We start from the raw sequence: 22,054 nt of genomic DNA on the forward strand, positions 1-22,054 counted from the left end.
TAAATTGTTAACTTTTTTCAAATTATGTATATTACGTCATTACATGTGGCGATAAAATGATGCGTATTTGCAATCCATCTCAAAGAAACAATGATCAAACGATCCGGCCCAATTTTAATATTCTTTTTCATGAGGCCGAACAGGTTAACTCGTTAACTTTTTACAAATTAAGAGTATTACGTCACTAAGCATGTCAATCAATGCTGATTCTTAGCAATCGAATTATCTAGAACATTGTTTTTGATCAATTTTACTTAATAGGTGAAAATGTTAACTTGTAAATTCCCTCTTCAGAATATGCATATTACGTTACTATGATTTGATATAAAATTATGGATTTTGATGATCAATCGCGATCAAATGATCAAACGATCTGGCCCAATGTCAATCAAGTTTATATCCATGCAAACGAACAGGTTAAGTTTATTAAAGATTGAGGATTTTATCACTACGCGTGGCGATGAAACACTGATTGTTAGCAGTTAAACTATCTAGATAAACATTTGATATCGTTTGATTGCATGCCGAGAATAAATTAACTTCCAATTCGCTGTATAAAATATACATGTTACGTACCGATTAAACGATAGTTGTTGATAATCAAGCTCGATCAAATCACGATCAAACGATATAACACAATTCCGATTAATTTTGATTCCATGGAAGTTTTCTGGTTAACTTATTAACTTGCTACAAATGATTCGTACTACATCTCTACACGTAGTGATCAAACGGTGGTTATGAGCCATCAAACGCGATCAAACGATCTGGGCTAATGTCGATCCATTGTGTTTCCATAGTGGGCTAACAAATTAACTTGTTAGCCTACCCTTAAAATATTCGTATTACTTCAGTACACGTTGCAATCAAATGCTAATTGTTGATGATCAAAGGTGATCAAACGATCTTGTTCAGTTGTAAACAATTTTGAGTCCATCGAGGTTTACAGATTATTTTGTTAGTATCCTACTAATATACAGTAGACTTATTATGTCACTATGCGTGGTTATCAAACTATGATTGCAGGCAATCGAATGTGAACTAATGACGATAAAGGAATGCGTCTCAATTTCAATCAATTATACATACATGGGAGCTAGCAGATTAACGAGCTAACCTTCAAAACATATGGGTATTACGTCACTACGCTACGTGTGGTTATCAAACGCTAGTTGTTAACGATCAAACGATCAAGCTTAATTCCGATCTAGTCTGCTTTCATTGGATGAAAAGATTAACTTGTTAATCACTTGACAAATTATGCATATTAAGTCACTATTTTTAGCGAGCAAAAGTTGGTCGTGGCGATTAATCGCGATCAACCCACAATCAAACGATCTGGCCTTATTTCAACTAATTTTACTTCGGTGGGACAGAACATAGTTTACTCTCTATAAAATACCCGTATGGCAATCAAATGCGACAGAGGATGATCAAATGATCAAGCTCCTATCCGATCAATTCTGTGCCGAAATGACGATAACATGTATCCAAATTCTGATCAATTTTGCTTCCACGAGGATGAAAAGACTTCATTATTAACTACTGGAGTATGCATATTAGGTTACTAGACGCAGCGATAGGACGATAGTTCCGGACAATTACGACAATGCGAATAAATTACGATAAAACAGTGTGATCCAATTTCGTTTAATTTTGATTGCATCGAGGCTTACAGTTAACTTGTTAATCGTCTACAAATATTTGCTTATTAATTTACTATGTGTTAATCTAACAATCGAACATGACCTAACGGCGATCAAACAACCTGGTTCAATCCGTTAAATTTTGCTTACATTGAGAGTTAATAGCTTAATTTGCCAACTGTCTACAAATTATGCGTATTAGATCACTATGCATGGTAAAAAAAATGCTGATAGTTGGCGATTAAACGCGACTAAACGACGACGAAATGATTTGGCTCAATTTAGATATTTTTTCACATGAGGGTTGACAGGTTAACTTGTTAACTCCTCCTATAAAATATCCATATTACGTTATTATACGTGGTGATCAAACGATTGTTGTCGACTATCACTCGTCATCAAGCGACGATCAAATGATCTTGTCTAATTTCAATGATTTTTTTCCATAGGGCCATATAGGTTAATTTGTTAACTGTCTATGTACACCCAGCCACAAACGTAATTCCCCCCTATGCGCTCTAATTCCATTACTTGGGGTCCAGGTCATTTGCAGTTGTGAGAACGCCTAGACAGATGCAATACAACTTACACGCAACTTTTCTTGGCACTGGCAGCAGTTGGTAGCACTGAGGCAAGTCTATATGGAAGTAAAATTGTGAGTAGCTGACGCACGAAACATTTCTCCATTCTCAGATCAATTTCTCTGGTTCAGAGCGTGTTGTCAAATGAATATCATATGTTAATCTCAATATTATTGTGTATGTAATGCATTTTTTCATTATATACTGTATAGTCAAATAAATAAAAAAAACTGATCACATATGAATCAGAAAATGCTTGAAAGTAGCCGAAAATATCTAATCTAGAACAGCTGCTAAAAATAACTTTGTAATGGTTGAATCCATTGAGACACCTTCTCCAATTCTCTTCATTCCAACATCTTCCTTCAGGAGGAAAGAAGATATTGTTTATCGCCCTGAGTATGCATTGAAATTGAAATTGAAACAAGAAAACTTGAAAAAGTTTCAACTTGCCCGGGACTCGAACCCGGGTCCACCAAATAGAAGTTTAATGCGCTAACCAATTTTTTTTGTTAATATATTTATTGAACTGTATTAACTAGTACATTGAAAACACTGTCGGTACGTTACATCAAACCAGTATACTATGGAATCTTACAAGATCACTTTGACGAAATTAGCAAACACAGATGTTTCATTCAGATTGATCATAGGAAAAGTCTTATGAGCATATTTTAAGTATAAATAATATTCCTCCACTGTACACTTTGGCATAGAGGACATAGTATAATAGATAGTATGCCCAATAAGCCAATTAACGGCATTGAGTTTTGTATTGGGATACCACACATAGTCCGGAAAGGCAAGTATACGGCGGTCAAAATAGTTAGCTGGTTTACGACAGATCACCGCAAGTAATCCACATAAAGAGGTCCAGATGGGAGTCGTATCAGTGCACTCAGACACACGATGCAAAAGAGTATCCAGTCGACCGCAGTGCACACAATTAGGAGAATCAGAACGATGAATAATATGAAGTCGCTCATTGGTAGGGTGTAAGTCATGAATAAAACACAACCAAACACTACGAATGTCCGAAGATAAAATTTTGTTGTGCACATTTCGCCAGATCGCATGCCAGTCATAGGTGGGAAACTTATGACAAATTCGGGGTACAGAATGACACATAACACTGTTGATTAAAGTGCCATACAACATTTTAGTGGACATGGTACAAGCCTCGGGTAACGGTGGGGCATATGCCCATGCGGAAATGAGTTCCCGCACATATGCAGGACAATGACGAAAAAAGCGGATGTATGGCGGATTATTTTCAGTTAATGAAACAGTCCAGCACGATATCCATTGCGATGTGTGAGAGTCAGAATCAAGAAATAACTTCAATCCATTACGCATATAAAGAGCTTTGCATTTTTGTCTCACATTAGTAACTTGTAATCCGCCTGTAAAATATGAACAATAGGTAACATGTCGTGGGAGTCGAAAATAAAATCCACTCCACAGAATCCAGCCTATGAGAGTTCAATCTTCCTTGCATAACACTCAGGCAGAGGAAAGATCTGCGCTGCATACCACACTTTAGAAAGAATGTAAGTATTAACAAACCAGGTGCGTTGTATCAAATTCAAGCTCCGACCTTTATTGTCTGCACTAAGTAGGCGTAAGTTCTGAAGAATAGGGTCCCAAATTATATCTGTCAGCACGTCAGTTCGAACTGTAAAGGTAATACCAAGTATTTTGACGTGGTCATTTATCAGATACTGATGGTCAATAGAAAAGTGTGACGTGACCATGGAAGCATTATATAACAATAACGTCGATTTATTCACATTGATTTTTTCACCACTCACCTGCATGAAAGTCTGTAGACACTGTTCAATATGCGCAAACTGTTCATTCGTAGTGAAAAGGAGCGTCACATCATCAGCGAAAGCTTGAACATTGATATCTTGAAAATCATGATTCACTGATGAGGGGAGCGACATTAGATGGTAGAACAGAGGTTCAAGCGCCAAACTAAATAAATATACAGATAAAGCACATCCTTGTCTTACTCCACGACGTATGGAAAAGGGAGCCGTAAGGTGGCCATTTATTTGCACACGGGAAGTGGCGGAAGAGTATAGCGCACGAATCAAGTCAATAAATGAATCAGGAAACTTGTAGGCTCGTAGAACATTGTAGAGATAGTCGTGGGATAAAAAGTCAAAAGCATTTTGGAAGTCCACTGATAATAAACATGCAGGCATGCGCTTAAATTTAAAATATTCAGTGATGTCACGGATCTTGCTAAGAGCAGAAAATACATTCTTGGTGGGATGAATGGCTGCCTGAAAATCACTAATAATCTCGTGACAAACAAGTTTCAAGCGTCGTGCTAAGACTTTAGAGAAAAGTTTCATGTCAGTATTGAGTAACGTTATAGGACGGTAGTTCTGTATGGTCACCGGACAGTTCGTTTTAGGTATGAGGACAATGACACCTTGATTATCAATGAAATTGTGATGCCTTAAGAGCTCATTAAAAAGGTGGCATAACTCCGCTCCAACAATATCCCAATAGGAGACATAGAATTCATAAATTAGTCCATCTGGACCGGGACTCTTGCGGTCTTTACATGTACGCAATGCTTCTCGGACTTCCGTCGGAGTAATGTCCGCCATTAATTGTTGATGTACGTCGGGAGACAGTTGGGGCATTGTCTCCGGGAAATATGTCTCTAGTGCCGTAGCATTGATTAAACCAGTTCGATATAAGGAAGAAAAATGTTCATACACATGAGTCTTAAGATCATTAAGATCCGTAACTTTGCCAGCACCATCCATCGTAATAGCTTCAAAGTAGTTCTGTTGACGTCGCTTCTGCGATTGAATATAGTGGTAAAAGGAAATGCGTTCAGATTTACAAAATGAGGCAGATGTGGAAGCCGTCTGATATCGTTCAAGAGCTCGAAGTTGAATGCGTGTAATCTGCGCTTTAACCCTATGAATATGACTGAGATTTTGAGGGCTGCTGGGTTGAGACCAGAGATCGTTTAATACGGCGTAGTAATATTCTAATGTCTGATGAGTCTCGCGTTTAATTTCTTTTCCGTACCATTGGAGAAAACGTTTTATGTGGGGTTTAACGTAAGAAGTCCACCATTCAGAAATAGTTGAAAAGTAACGTCGTTGACGTACCCAAAATTGCCAACGTTGACGAAAATCATTCCTAATGGTAGCTGGATGGAGAAGTTGAGCATTTAATTTCCAGTAACTTCTACCATGCGTATGCGAGACACCTGTCGGAATTTTAAGAACACAATAAACCGCTGCATGGTCGCTAAATGAAACTGGACATATGTCCGTTTCAATGATATTTGAACAGTGAGAAGACGTTATGTACCACCTATCTAACCTGGACATCATATGACTATTCTTAAAAGTAAATTTAGGCACCGTCCAATGATTCCACCACACATCCCGGAGCCGCAACTGTTGTATAAGGCGGGTAAAAGTGACACTAGGGTTTAAGATGCCAGTGGTATCGATTTTCCGTTCCAGTACATTAAAGTCACCAGCCAGAATAATAGGATCACAATTATCTGGTAAAATCTGCAGTATTTCCTCGTTATAAAAATGATCACGAGAACGCCTGTTAAGTGTTCCAGAAATACCATAAACGTTCACAATATTAAATCCATCACAAAATAAACTGATACCACGGCCAGAGGGAAGTCGCTTAATGCGTTCGACGACAATACCCTTTTTGATTAAGATAGCAGTACCCCGATTGTTGGGTCCGATATTCACAATTGCATTGTACATTGGCAGAAATTCAAAACATTCAAAACGGACCTCTTGCAGAAGAATGATGTCGTAACCACTTAGCATAACAAAAGTTTTTAAACTATTTTGTTTCGCTGGATGGTGAATGCCAGCGATATTTATTGTACATAGACGGCGCACGTTAGGTCTAGTAGGAGACGGAGAACCTGCCATCAAGTTAATAAATACATAAAATAATAAAGCAATTTGAAAAAATAACACCAAAAACTGGATAAGTTGTGCAAAAATACACCTCACTTCAGAGGGGGGAGAGGAGAAATATTGCATCCATCTGAAACTCAATCGCCACCACTCGTCCTGAAGTTTGCAAAGAAAGAAAAATAAAAACATAAATAGAAACAATCCAGTAAACATCACGTGAGAACTGCGCTGCAGGGAAAGTAGAAAATAAAATATATGGCATAAGAACCCAAGGGCACGTGAGCGGTGCTGACGAGAAGCTATACACAAGAATTTACGAAGCAGTAGGGTCTGTTTCACCACTCTTTTCACGAGACTCGCCTGTAGCAGAGAAGTTGTTACAAACCATGTCAGAGTCAAGGTCACCACCACCGCCGCTATGTGTTTCCGGGTCACTCACACTATCTTGGATTGCTTGGCTAACACTGTCTGTTTTATTTGAGAGCACTTTTCGTTTTTTACGTAACGATCGCCGTAGTTGATTTCCATGAGCACTAGTGAAGGGAAAAGTAGATTCAGATGCATTTTCAAGAGTTGTGGCTGATTTCTTAGTAAGCTGACCATGAGAGGTAGACAATGGGACATCATCCTGCGACGTTGCCAGATTGGGCGGGGCAGTTTGTAGCACTGAGTTGGTCGAGGGCCACTGAATCGGGTCAACACAATCTTGTAAGGCCGTATTACTTGGCTCAGGTTCTGTTATGACATCATGACATAAAGTAGGAAATTCTGTAGGATCCTGCACCAAAGGAGGGGGAGCTCGAGACACATCACGAACACTCGTGGAAACACTGGGCCGTAAAGAAGGAGACAGTGAGTTTAACGAGTAATGCGGGGTTTTCGGGAGATTACCAGTGGATAAAGCTGTCATTCGAAGGTCGTCCTGTTTGTGCTGAGGACGAGATAACTGACGAGGTGGTACCTTGCATTGGGAAACAAGATGATCCGTACTCAAAAAGCGGAAACAAGTATGCAGCTGTCCAGGATACACAATTGAAGCCTTATAACCCATGAAGTGGAGTTTAGAGGGTATATGTTTCCCCAATTCTATATAAACTGCGCGAACACCATTCAACACAGGGTATTTTAAGTGAGTGCCCCACTTTTCATGTACTATTTGTTTAATCTCACCATATTCACGCAAGGTATCACGTACTACATCATCACTAAGTTCACACGGCAATTCAAAAATACGGACTTTAGTATAGTTAGTAGTAGCATCCAATATATTCACCACAGAGGAAACACCAGTCGAATGACGGAAGGGAACAGAGTCTGGCAAAGTACGTAAAGCTTGTTCAAAATTCAGAGCTGTATCCAGTTTTACATATACACAGAAGTCTTCGTTGTGTAATTGAATTGCAATCACTTTGTTCATCAGATCGGAAAAATTCTCACTTAACCATATGTGTATTTCAGCCGGTGACGGTCGTAATTGTCTGAAATTCTTGTCAAACCCAAATTTTAACGTATTTTGTCGAATGGTATTCATAACGTAGTACTACTTAACACAATTTTCAGTAATTAACACCACTATACAGTCCTAATCACAGGACAAAAAAAAACTAAAGAAAAATCAAAAGAAACGAAGGATATGCTTTCACGGAACGCTCAAAAACACCTCCACACACCATGAGAACTCACGGTGAACCCCACTCAACCACCGAACCATTTAAACTATCAGCCAAACTAATACATAGTTAAAATCGTTTCATGGAAATATATAAACAATATCTCAAATATAACAGAAACAAACAAATATAAACAAAATATAAATAAAAATATAAATAAGAGAAAATAAGCAACTTGTGTGAGTGTCTTAATGACTTACTCGAGATTTCCTTCTTTAACTCAAAAACAAGTTATATAGACGCTCCTCAATGAGAAAAATATCACGAAACGTTCTTCAATTTGAGGCTACGCCATTGGCAGAGCCATAACTTGTGAGGGCAGGGGGTAACTGCCCCCCAGAGAAGCTCCCCGCCGTTTTGGGGGGTCATTTTGAGACAAAATTTCCTTACTCCATATACGATACGAACATGAAATTAGAAATGAAGCATCAAATAGGGTCGCTACATTACATAAACAAAACAGCATACAAATGGTAAATAAAACAAAAATGAGTCTTGGACCCCTTTCAGTAAAATAAATGTCTACTATTAGGGGCTCTAGAAATAATATTTGTTCGTATAGCTTTGAGGTTTATGAATTTTATCACCTTAATGTTTATAATTTTGTCATGTATGGAATAAGCCCAGAGAACGTAGTAACACACTCCACCTTAGGGGGTTTGGAGGAGGGAAATATTATCGTGTTGCTTTTCATTGGTTTACTTGCACGCTACACCAAGCCTGGATATTACATTTCACTTTTCTATATCTACGGGAAGTACCCTAAAGGTTGTGATGATCATAAGAGTATAAGTGAATAAGTGATGAGATCAATGAAGTTTGCGTATTAACAACATTTCAAATATCAGGTTGTCAGAAAAGTCATGACGTATTTCGGTAAAATATGACAAATGATGGTATGTGGATATACTAGAGTTATTCGGAACATGCAATAGTTTGTCATGAATAGCTAAGATTTTGAGCGTTTTGTGTAGTTGTATTGCTCTTTGTTTGGTTTGGTTTTACAGATTTGCTCAGAGATGGCGTGGGTCAATGAAAACTTGACCCACCACTCACCATGACCCACTGACCCACTAAAACACATCGTCTTCAACTCTGATACATGATCCACGTCATCTTTTCTACCGACTAAAGAGTTTACACTTGTAATAAAACCAGGTTGTCAAATTCTAAGTAATCGGAGCTTGAATTTCTACGGACTGCTCTGTTACAATAATGATGGATCTGACCTTTACGATATAAAATGGTAAAGTGTTTGCCATGGGCATACTTACGATGAATTTCAATTAAATTATCATGGTCTAATTATTTCCTTGTTGCATTGTCGATACTTCTCAGTGAAAAAGTGGATGAAATTTGAAACTCCCAAATCAAGGTATGCATACCAACATACAGAAGCTTACATTACAAATTTTATGACTATTTTTCTCACAACTTTATGGGTTTATTGCCCTGTGCTCTAAGTGATCCATATAATAAACAAGCTTTTAGCAATTATTATAAAGCGCATGGTAAGCATACATGGATATGTGATGCGCAGCACTGTATTTTTTCTTGCGTTGAGTTCAGTTGATTTTGAGTTTAATGTCTCATTCAGCAGCGAGGCTATATGAAAATGGACCTATCCCATGCCGTAATCGTCGCTAACACCTAGTGACCCACTTGCGGGTAAACGTCGATCGTTAATATAGATACGAGACGGTGTCCTATTGCCGGTGGGGTATCAGTGTCGCGTCGGGGTTTTGTAGTTAGTGTAGTTCCTTCGATTCGTCGCGGAGAATCGCGAAGGAACCAACACAAACTATCGCCACTCATGTGCATGCAGTTATTATTATATATTGTTTTTTCCTGACGAATTGTTCCTAAAGTGAGCTTCGGAGGTCAAGAATAACTTCTGCCTCAACATGATGAAATGAAAAATCTTGAGTGCGATAATTGTATGAATTTAGGTGGCAACTGTTGTCGATCGTTAGAAAGTGAGTAAGGGAAAACTATGAAATAAAGTAAATAATCACGCGTCATTATGTTATAAAATTACGTGACGAACGCATTTTATCTTATTCAAAACAGTTATCGTCTCATATATACGGTTAAAAGAGCATTCTAATTGACCAAATTAAAACGATCTCAACGATTTATTCCTTTACAAGCGACGTCTCCTTCATCGCCTCCGTAATGAAGTCGGAAGAATACCTGTCCAGTAATCATAAGGATGGTGGTTCTATCCTTCTCCGGGGTACTTTCCTGGCACCTTTTAGGTGTTTTTAGACTCACCCTAATGTCATCAACTCACCCGTATAAGCGATGTAACATATTTTGGGGGAGAATTTTTGTGGTTCATTGACATTTTGTCGCGTCAGAAAATGCTGTCTAGAATGCAGTGAGCAGAGAGGGTCGGTGGGTCAGTGTGTGTCATATTAAATTTTAGGTCACGGTGGGTGGTGCGTCGCAGTGGGTCACGGTGGATGGTGGGACGCAGTGGGTCTCATGCTGTTGGGCCACGACCCACTAACCGACTTCAACACAGGATTTGCCACCAAAGAAAAATGGATGACCAAAAATTGCATGTTCACCATATTTTATTGTTTTACTTCAGACGAGGGAAGAACGTTCGAATAGTGTTTGTGATTTTTACTATCCGAAATGTTTCTGTGTTTTTGTCCCCCTTCTTAAAGAGTTAGTGGAAAAACTGTAAAAGTGAGTAAAACGCCTAAAAATAGGAAGCAAGGTACTCAGGAAGCTTCGTTAAATTAATTAACTTAAAAAATAATCCAGTTACCTGAAACACCAGATTCCATTCAATATAAGTATATGTCCAATGCCGTGCCGTGCAAAATCAGGGCCCGAGGCGAGAGCATATGGCAGCGCCTCCGTACATATGAGTTGTCAATTTAAAGATGACTTCTCTTGTTTATTTTTTCTGCATAATATTTTACTATTTTATCATGACTGAAATCAGAAAGTTTCAGCATTATTATACTGGAATCGTAAAAATGAGTAATTACAGAATTCACTACAGCTCCATTTTTCTTTCTCCCAGAACAGTGATGTCTTAGAGTAATTGCTTAAGCGTTAGTTTCGTAATGTTTGGGACACGAGTTCGATTCCGGGTGTGGCAATTCAGTAAATTTTTACAATCTACAAAACTGATACTTTTGATGTACACTAGCATGAAAACTGTTCAATTCCTATGGGTCTAAAACTTGAGACAACTTCATGTACAGGTCAAACGCCAATAACAAAAAAGTACGTCATCTATATCAACCTTCGTAACTGTCTGGCAAGTAACGTGTTTGGACAAGAATAAATGAATACATAAAGGGTAAACACGTTCTTTCTGCTGTAGTATGGACCAAAAATGAGTTCCAAGGAATTGTTCGTAGTTGTGTACAAATTGCTAATAGTGATCGAACTTACAATAGGGATCGCTAGTCAGGAGAATGATTCTATTTACGATGTCACCTTAGTTTTCTACTTAGAAAGGCGAAACAAAATGCATTACCGTCATCAGCTAACAAATCCTTATATTCCATTTCTTGTCATAAAATGATAATTCTATCTGTAAATCCATAAATGTAACAATATTATTGCGTTGATATGTAAACCTAAGAAACATCTGACATACTCTATATATTTTCTGTTCCAATGAACACCTTCGAATATGTTACTTTTTCTTTCCATTGTGGTATTTTTATTATTATTATTACTATTAATAGTAATAATAATAATCAAAATAACAGTCAATGAATAACATCATTACAATACCAGTTACCAGTGGCGTATTTAGGGGTGGCTTCCGGGCTTAAGCCCCCCCGAAATCTTCCTTAGTATAGTAAAGTAAATGAAATATCTTGCAGAATTTTCACATTTCCAGGCAAAGCCCCCCCCCCCCGAAAGTTAGCAAAGCCCCTCCCGAAACAAAATCGTAAATACGCCACTGCCAGTTACATAAACATTATCTTTCCATTCAGAAAAACTACTATTACTACGACGGGATTTGTACCCAAGTAGCTGCAATGCGAGTTTCCTGCTTTCACAACTTTTTTTCAAGAAATCGGTCCAACCGCAGTATTGTTTGCCAGTGGCACCTCATGTCCTTTCGACGTATTCCAAACACGACAGGAACACAAACACAGAAATACTGAGGACAATTAAAATTCTTACCTTGCTCTTCACAGGAATTCGAACCCGTAGTGGATTGAGCCTCACGATCAGCAACCTCATGATAATGTGGCCGTAATTTGACACAGACTCGTCATATGAATGTAAGAAAATAAACTAGTAGTTATGGAACATAAATATAGAACTGTATACTCGTATTTCTACACGTGTTGATACAACTTAAAGAATGTGAAAATAATTTCTGTTGAAATTATAAGTTATATTAAAGACAAAATGTAATGTAAATCGGATCCATTCCTGCAACTGATCACCAGCGCCGTAACTTAGATTCTTTTCTAAGGGGGCTTTGGCGTGGGAGACCCGAGTTCAATTCCCGGTGGGAGCTCATGTGGTTAGGATTCCACGTTAATCAGTAGGTCCACGTATCATATAGCCTCGCTGCTGAACGCGGCGTTAAACTCAAAACGAAATCAACTCTTTTCTGAAGGGCAAGCATTAATAAGGTTATTTTGGCCCCTAGAATAAGTTAATTTCTAATTATTGGGCCTCCTCCCTCCAACTTTCCCTTAATCTTTATGGGCCCATGGGATCCTGTTTGCCCTCCTGCACGTCAAGGTCTGCGGTTCCGTTAGTTACTCCCTGGGCCCATTCCATACATGGCTAAATTATTAAGCGGACAATATTGATAAATCTCATAGCCATACGAATAAATATTACTCAAATGGGTTTACGAATCATTTTTGTTCTATTTACCTTTTGCGTGCTGTTTTGTTTATGTAATATAGCGACCCTATTTGATGCTTCATTTCTAATGTCATGTTCCTATCGTATATGGAGTAAGAAAATTTAGTCTCAAAATGGGCCCACTCGAACGGCGGGGAGCTTCTCTGGGAGGCAGTTGTACCCTGTCCCCCACAAGTTACTGCTCTGCCGATGACGTACGCTCAACTTGAAGAAGATTTCGTGATACTTTCTTCATTGAGCAACGTTCATATAACTTCTTTTTCAGTTAAACCTGGAAATCTCGTGTAAGTCATTAAGACATTCACACAAGTTGCTTATATTTTCTTATTTATATTTTTATTTATATTTTGTTTATATTTGTTTTTTTTTTTTTTTGTTATATTTGAGTATCTTGTTATATTTTTCCATGAAACGATTTTAACTAGTTATTACTTTTGGTGAAATTTAAGTGGCGCGGTCGGTGAGTGGTTAACACATCGAACTTCTGTCGGTAGACCCGGGTTCGAATTCCGGCGAGGCTGAACCTTTTTCAAGTGTTCCTGTTTCAATTTCAATTTCAATGCACACTTAGTGTGATAAGAAAGATCTTCTCTTCCCTAGAAAAAAAGATGTTGGAATGAGAATTGGAGGTCTGTCAACAGAGGCAATCATTTTCAAAGTTATTTGCAGTAGTTGTTCTAGATTTGATATTTTCAGCAACTTTCAAGAATTTTCTGATTCATATGTGATCAGTGTTTTATTTCTTTGAATATACAGTATACAATGAAAAAATAAATTACATACACAACAATATTGATATAGTAGTACTCTCCTGACTTGATTTCAATTTTTACGCCACCTGAAGCACGGCGCCCATTTTGGGGTCACGTGCTATGACGTTATAAGGTCACGTGATGTTAGGACACTCTTTTTTGTGTCACGTGATGTTAGGCCACGCCCTTCTGGGTTACGTGGTGTTAGGTCACCGCTTTATGGGGTAGTTTTACCGAGGGAGGTTGATTTTGTTCTCTTTTACGGCATAAAATTAGGATATTTTTACCTTATGATGGAGTACAGGTGTATGTATACGGTAGCTTATTTTGTGTTACCTAATTTTAACTTTTGCGCCTCTGGAGTGTGACGCCCGCTGAAATTTTGCGCCCACGGCTCCTCTAGTTTACATAGTTTTACGCTCCGCCTTTATGAGGTAGTCCCACTAAATGGGTTTATTTTGTTCAATTTTATTGGCATAATTTTGAAGAAGTTATTCCCTTTCTCACCTTATAGGGTGCATATATATAGCCTACCTTTTTTGTTTCTTTTGATACGTTCCTGCGCACACCTTAGCATCGCCTTTAGGATCACGTCATGGGGTCACGTGGTGTTAGGCCATGCTCTGTCTTTATGGGGTAGACCTACCGAAGAGGTCGATTTTATTCTCTTTTATGGGTATAAAATTTTGGAGATTGTTATCTTCATTTCTTACCTTATAGGGAGTATGTATAGTCCGTTTCCTTTGATGAGTATCAGTGATTGATTTTGGAACCTTATTACGTTATATGATTATTTGGAGGTGTAGTTAAGATTATTTCCTTAAATTTGATACGTACTTCGTGATCCATTTCGTGAAACCTCAGGGATGAACATGGATACCTTACATATGTTGATTACTCTGTTATAGACATTGCAATCATCCAAGTTCGATCCTTGGTGCTAGTTTTAGGAAATGCTGAGTTTAATGTTCCTCTTGAGGCTAAGCAATACGATGATGAGAAATGGTGAAATAAGAAAACATCATAAACTTACTTGGTTGTGGATTGAAGCAGACCTCACACATCAGAGACAAGTGCTACACCACAGTGCCCCATTGATAACTTTTAATTTTCTGAGCGAGCAGTTTCACGTATGAAAAGAACATAAACAGATTATGTTACATTACATATTTCTGTGCGAGCAGTTTTCACACTAGGTTTACGTTTCATATAGAAAAGGAGGTCTATGTTATCTTTTTTACTTCGAGTAAGACTTTGACCTTGAAGGAAACCTTACTGACTCAGTGCTAAGCGTTGGCATTAAAACGTATAAACATAACCTTATTGTTTAGTTGGATGTATTTAGAGATGAATCAGACGTTTAGGATAGTTGGTTCGAATTTAGTTGTGTTCGCTGTAACTCAGTGCCTTAGTGATACTACAATAATTGTTGCGTGATTTTCCAGTGTTGCCAACACTATCAGAATGAATCGATTCATTTAGTAGAAGCAATTTCGTGACAAAAACTGATTTTTGTTTCGTACACAAATATTTCTGAAACAGAATTTTGTTTCGTACACAGAAAATTTTTCTGTAACAGAATTTTTTTGTACAAAAAATTTTCTGAAACAGAATTTTTTCGTACACATTTTCTTCTGTAACAATTTTATTTTGTACACAAACTTTTTATTTCGTACACGAAAAAAGTTCTGAAACAAAAATTTAGTAACGAAAATTAGTTTTTCGATAAACATTGATTTGAGAAATTTTATTTTACCGGTAAACTGATTCAGAAAAAGAAGTTGAAGTCGCGGTAGAGAAAAATAATTTGATTTTAGGATGTGAAATATAATACAGAATTACTTTTTTCTTAATGTTTCTGTACATTTATTTTTAGCATGTGTTTGGGAGGTAATATTAGTGGGATTAGGGAAAAATATGGCTGTTATTCTGTTTTGGCTGTTTTATACCAATAGGGCAGTGTTTCGTATGCATTAGGTATTAATCGGCATTTTTATAATTGAAACTGTACTTCATTTGTTCAGGTTTAGTGACAATATGATGATCCTGGGTTTTGTAAATTTTGTGTTGTGTGCTAATAGAGATTTTATCACTGGATTGATTAACGATCATTCGCTCCAAATTATTGAAATTTAACTTTTGGCTTGCTGTATAATTGAGTGTAAATCCACGAATTTTGCATACATAACTGGCTGATTTCGTGTCGGGGTCGTAGATTTCTAAGGCACACTGTTTTGGGCCACCAGCGCGAAATTTTTAATGTATGCTTTTGGTCCAATCCATTCCAGTTCATTTTACATTGAACCAAGAAATACTTCTGGTTCTATTGTGGGCTCTGATGGTCGTTGTGTGAATATCACGGAATCTGTATCGAAATATAGTACTCTTTCTTGCAGCAGTTCTAAATATTCGGACGATTGCAATGTCCATAACATAATAATTAACATATGTAAAGTATCCATGTTTATCCCTGAGGTTTATCGAAATGGATCACGAAGTACATATCAAATTTAAGGAAATAATCTTAACTACACCTCCAAATAATCATATAACGTAATAAGGTTCCAAAATCAATCACTGATACTCATCAAAGGAAACGGACTATACATACTCCCTATAAGGTAAGAAATGAAGATAACAATCTCCAAAATTTTATACCCATAAAAGAGAATAAAATCGACCTCTTCGGTAGGTCTACCCCATAAAGACAGAGCATGGCCTAACACCACGTGACCCCATGACGTGATCCTAAAGGCGATGCTAAGGTGTGCGCAGGAACTTATCAAAGGAAACAAAAACAGGTAGGCTATATATATATATACCCTATAAGGTAAGAAAGGGAATAACCTTCAAATTTATACCCACAAAAGGGATCAAAATAAATCCCTTTGGTAGGACTACCCCATAAAGGCGAACGGGGTGTGGCCTAGGGGCGCCGGGGGCGGAAAAGTTGAAATTATATACAGCAAGGTAAACTATACATACACCTGTATTCCATCAAAAGGTAAAAATCTCCGAAACTTTATGCCGTAAAAGGGAACAAAATCAACCCCCCTCGGTAAAATTACCCCATAAAGGTGTGACCTAACACCACGTGACCCAAAAATGTGTGGCCTAACATCACGTGACCCAAAAGAGGCGTGGCCTAACATCATCTGACCCTATAACGTCATACCACGTGACCCCAAAATGGACGCCGGGCGCCCGGGGCTCAAAAGTTTGGCTGCGGCGGGGGCGCCATGCTTCAGGTGGCGGAAAAGTTGAGATCAAGTCAGGCGAGTATTACTGAGATTAACATATAATATTCATTGGACAACACTCTCTGAACCAGGGAAATTGATCTCAGAGTGGAGAAATGTTTCGTACGTCATCTACTGACAATTTTACTTGCATAAAGACACGACTCAGGGTACCAACTTCTGTCAGTGCCGAGAAAAGTTACGTGTAAGTGGGTTGCATCTCTCTAGGCGTTCTCACAACTGCACAAGACCTTCACCCCAAGTAATGGAATTAGAGCGCTTAGGGACGAATTACTTTTGTGGCTGGCTGGACCTAGGTATTATGCGTATCACGTCAGTATGCGTAGTTATCAAATTCTTATTTTTGACGATTAAAAGCAATCAAAAAACCATCAATAATATTTCTCAATTCCAATTTATTTTGCTTTCATGCAGAACGATTTAACTTGAAAACCCCCTGCAAAGTTATGCGTATTGAATCAGTGCAGGTGCCAATGAATCACAACTGAACGAGAAGGCAACGGTCTGGCCCATTTTTTTTATGAAGTTACCTTACATTACGGGTAGTGTTAATAGATTAACTTGTTAAGCCCCTACTAAATTCTGTGTATTCCGTCACTACATGTGGTGATCAAACGATGATTGTTGACTATCAAACGAGAAACAAGCAATCTTGCCTAATTCCGATTAATTTGTATCCCATTGGGACTTACTGTTCACTTGTTAACCTCCTACGAATTTATGCTTATTGCGTCACTGTAAGTGGTGACGAAACTATGATTCTCGGCGATCAAGCTCGATTTCAATCAACTAAGCTTACATGGAGGACTAATACGTTAACTTTTTAACTTTCAAAAATTATGGGTATTACGTCATTACGCGTTGCGAACAAACGCAGTTAAACAATAATCAATCTATCTGGCTCAACTATCTTGAACTCTAACTCTAACTCTTGAACTCTTGGCCTGTTTTACATCCCATACATATGCGGACTAGGCTAAAGGAGACGGTGATGATGAGAAATGAATGAAACGGTGGAATCAGAAAGTGGATGGAAACAGGCGAATCCAGAGAATACTCACTTACACGGTGTTTACCACAAAGCTCACTTTGTGCGAGCTGGGATTGAAATAAGAATCTCGTGCACCAGAAGTGAACTTTCTGAGCCACCGCGGTCCCTTCAGGCTCAACTACGATCAATTTTGTTTTAATGGGGCGAAGAAGTTAACTTTTTAACTTCCCTTAACAATATGCGTATAACCTCATTGCACATGGCGTTCAAGTACTGGTTGTTGGCTTCAATCGAGATAAAGCAATATTCAAACGATCCGGCCTCATTTCAATTAATTTTGTTTCCGTTGTGCTGCATAAATTAACTTTCTGAAAATTATATGTATTACGTCTCTATGCGTGATGATCAAACCCTGATAGTTAAGGATCAAACTTGATCAAACTTCAACCAAACAATCTGACTTAGTTTTATTCAATTTTGCTTCCGTGAGAGGCTAAATGTTAACTTGTTATTTCACGATCAAAAATATGCGCATTACGTCACTATGCGTGGCTATCAAACGATAATTGTTGTCGTCAAACGCGATCAATCTACGATAAAAACAACCTGTGCTAATTCCGATCAACTCAACTTCTTTGGGCTGGAAGGCTAACAGGTTACATGTTATTACTATGCACTATATCCTATATCTTATATCCTATCCTATCCGTCCTTATATTCTATATCCTATATCTTATATGCACTATAAGTACTATCCCGGCATTTGCCTACTGTGAATGAGGAAACCCGAGAAATCTCAGTCAAGATGGCTGGATTAAAAAAGCTTTGACACCTTTTCAAGCTAGTACCCACCGCGAATCAAACCCGGGACTGTCCTCACCAAAAGAGTAGTTACTTACAGTTACTTTTTAATGGAAGAAATTCAATTAGACGTATGTTGTTTATGGACTCAACAAAGGAGTTTCACTACTTACTTTCAATAGTACAAATGAAGTAATATATTAATATTTAAATCCACCACTAATTCGGGAGAACATTTTCTAAACTCGTATAGCTAACGGTAATGTATTCTATGCTATAAAAGCCTCACTATAAGATATATACCTTAATGTCTTTCACTTGAGAAAAAACATATAATAATAGTTAATTGCACTTACCATTTCACCATATTCAATTTTTACAAGAGAATTATTAACATGTTCATATTCGTCGGAGAAAAAGAATTCTTATTTGAAATTTCGTACAATGGAGAAAAACCATATAAGAATACTATTACTAATAGTTAATTACTTTTTCGCATATCCTGCCACAATAGTACATTATTGGTTCGCACCTTGGAATCAAATCATTTTGTTATCTGAGAATTAAAACGGTCCCAAAGTTGACAGTTAAATATACATATACTCATACCGAAGTACTCTATGCATTATACTTTATTATATTAGTATATGCTAATGACTCGAGAGTAAAAAGCTCCCTTTAATCCGTGTTGGTTTCCTGAAGTCTAAAATTAACCGTCATGTTGTGTCCTGCATCATTGGAAACCAGTGGAACAAACTAAAAACTTTTCTCATACTACTCTGCAAAGCAAAGCCTATCTATTAATTCCGATGGGTTTGCCTGTATCTCATGGAAATAGAACTTGTTGTTAGATGAAAACGGAAAGAGTTGAAGTTCTGTTACATACACGTTAACCGCCAGAGTGAAGTCGGGTAAAATTCACTGTGGGTCCATGTTTATTGGAGGAAAATATGTATCATAATGTTCAAATAATTTCTGGCCAAAAACCACCATAAGCTGAAAACCAAGCATACCGAACATCTTTCCGAGGCCGGAGAATATATTTCACCATTTAAATTTACGTGTTTGTGAATCATCGTTGAGTCACATGCCTTGAAAAATAAAGTACACACACTGTGAATTATGGGTGATGCACATGGCTATCAACGTGTTAACTCTTAATATACAGATTTAGAAAAGAAAGTGTTTCAATTTTAATATACATTTTAATTACTCAACTGAAATAGTCACTTAAGAACATTATAAATGATAACGATAATATTGATTGTTGATATTTCAACAATGATATGCATGCATCTGAAAAATTCTTAAAATAAAATTCCGAGTATACTCGGGGTCGGAAGTGACAAATATTACCTATGGAAGTTGTGAAAATAAACAAGAAAACGCATTTGAATGATGAACATAAACCCAAAATAATACTGAAAAAGCAATTGGTGTATTTAAACAATTATTTGTATTTTACGGACTTTATGATTAGTCCTAGCTGCATACGAAAACAACCTGGAATGCTGAAAAGAGGATATGAAAGTAACATCTACAGGAGAAGTACGTAAACAAAACTTCAACAGCACACTATCTTGCTGAGATATACAGAAACATAGGAAAACGAGTACAATCGTTCTTTTAAAATATGTACGGGTAAACAAGTTAAGATGAATATACTAGGGATTCGATCAAATATTTTCGATCACACCCGAGTACTTTTGGGTTGTTATGTCAAGATGTTACCTATCATGAGAAGGCAAGTCGTTGGGAGATAAGGAAACAGCATTGAAAATAATTGTGGTAGTTTGAACAAATGATAAGTACTTTGCTTTCTTTCACAAATCACATGATCGAAATTCATTATCTGTGAGAACTCTATTAATGTGAAAACTTAATATTTGTTAAGACTTCCACCCTATTTTATTTTGTTTTTCTTTCTATTTACTGGGCTGAAAGTTTTCGCACGTGAACAATATTCAAATTTTCGTCTGACTTGTATAATATATTTACCCACCTGGGACCAACACCAGCAAAGATCCATTTCTAAACGCTAGGCAAGCCATTCTCGAGCAAAACCTTTCACTTCTAGGTCCACACCAACAATTGTTGCAACCATCATTGAAGCTTGTATTTGGCTCACATAAAGCACCATCATCTGTTAATAAAGATAATTGATTATTCTGCCGTTATAGTCGGGTAAAAATAAGTCAGATTTTGACCGAACAGCAAATTGCAACTGAAAGTTTGGTAGTTATTTCTTATTGAAAATAAGTGACAAAAACGATGGAATAAAATTTACCAATGCCACTGTTATCATAAGGCCACCATATTAAAAAATGGCCGCCATAATGGAATTTGGTAATTTTCTGAAAGTTTGTGCATTTTTTGACCAACGTATGACCTATTAAGGTGATTTCCTTCATAGCTATTGTTAACGTAATCATATTGTATGTAATGTGTATAATTTATACAAATTGCAGCCAATTGTAAGGAAACTGAGAGCTATGTAGAATAATCACAGGTCGTAACCCACATCATTGTTACATGTACTGTATGAGCTAAGGTTGCTGGAATGAGTTTTGTAATTAAAATGAAAAACTATTTTTTAAATATAATATTCAAAAATATTCTAATAGCTTCTGAATTAGCAGCAACTTAAATTCAAAAATATTACTTAATTTTTAGATGTATGATCTGTGTTAGGCTTTTGTTGCGATTTGTTTGTAACATGCCTTTAATTATTTCGTCAAAATTAAATTGCAAAAGTGTTTATTTCAGATGAGAAATTAAAATTTTATTTCTTGCTTACCAGTGTAATAATATATATATATATATATATATATATATATATATATATATATATATATATATATAGATATATATATATGACCTATGGAACCCGGAGGTACAATGCCGCGTTCACAAAAGCTCTCCACTGACTTCTATCCTTAGCTAACTGCATCCAGTTTCTACTTTGTATCTGCGAGTCCATCTTAATATTGTCCTCCCATCTGCGCCTAGGTCTTCCTAATGGTCGTTTTCCGGTTGGTCTTCCAGTCAAGACTTTGAAAGCGTTTCTACTTTCTTCCATTCTAGCTACATGACCCGCCCACCTAAGCCTCCTAGACTTGACGACCCATATATATATATATATATATATATATATATATATATATATATATATATATATATATATATATATATATATATATATATATATATATGTTATGGATTTCTTACCAGACATAACACTGAAATCAATGACTTCTGTTCAGAATGGATATGAAAAATTACAAATCTGTTTAAAAATAATTCGATTCCATGAAAACGAAAATCTCCCGCTTGACCATTATTACATGATCTTTATTTTCAGCACATGAATACATATTTAGCATACCTAAAATGTAGCTACATAATAGCATGTGATAACAGTGATAATCAGAATTCACAAAGAGAAAAATGAGATGAAGACACACTTTTCAGTTACAGTACAATTGCAAAGAAAATTATAATACAGGATGCGTGAATGAAATACTGAAGCAGTTGTTCATTAATTCGAATTGAACACTT

At 37.0% G+C, this 22,054-nt stretch overlaps 1 long non-coding RNA gene across 1 annotated transcript in view; it reads right to left on the minus strand.

The window, feature by feature from the left end:
• Positions 1-20,612, minus strand: part of LOC145662086 (uncharacterized) — a 34,612-nt gene extending 14,000 nt beyond the window's left edge. Inside the window, exon 1 of the long non-coding RNA XR_014126976.1 lies at positions 20,499-20,612. This is a non-coding gene — a long non-coding RNA (uncharacterized LOC145662086). The remainder of the gene's footprint in view (positions 1-20,498) is intronic.
• Positions 20,613-22,054: the final 1,442 nt, after the last annotated feature.

Source organism: Thermobia domestica, chromosome 10 (genome assembly GCF_964235325.1).
Source record: "Thermobia domestica chromosome 10, izTheDome1.hap1.1, whole genome shotgun sequence".
Taxonomy (NCBI): Eukaryota; Metazoa; Arthropoda; class Insecta; order Zygentoma; family Lepismatidae; genus Thermobia; species Thermobia domestica.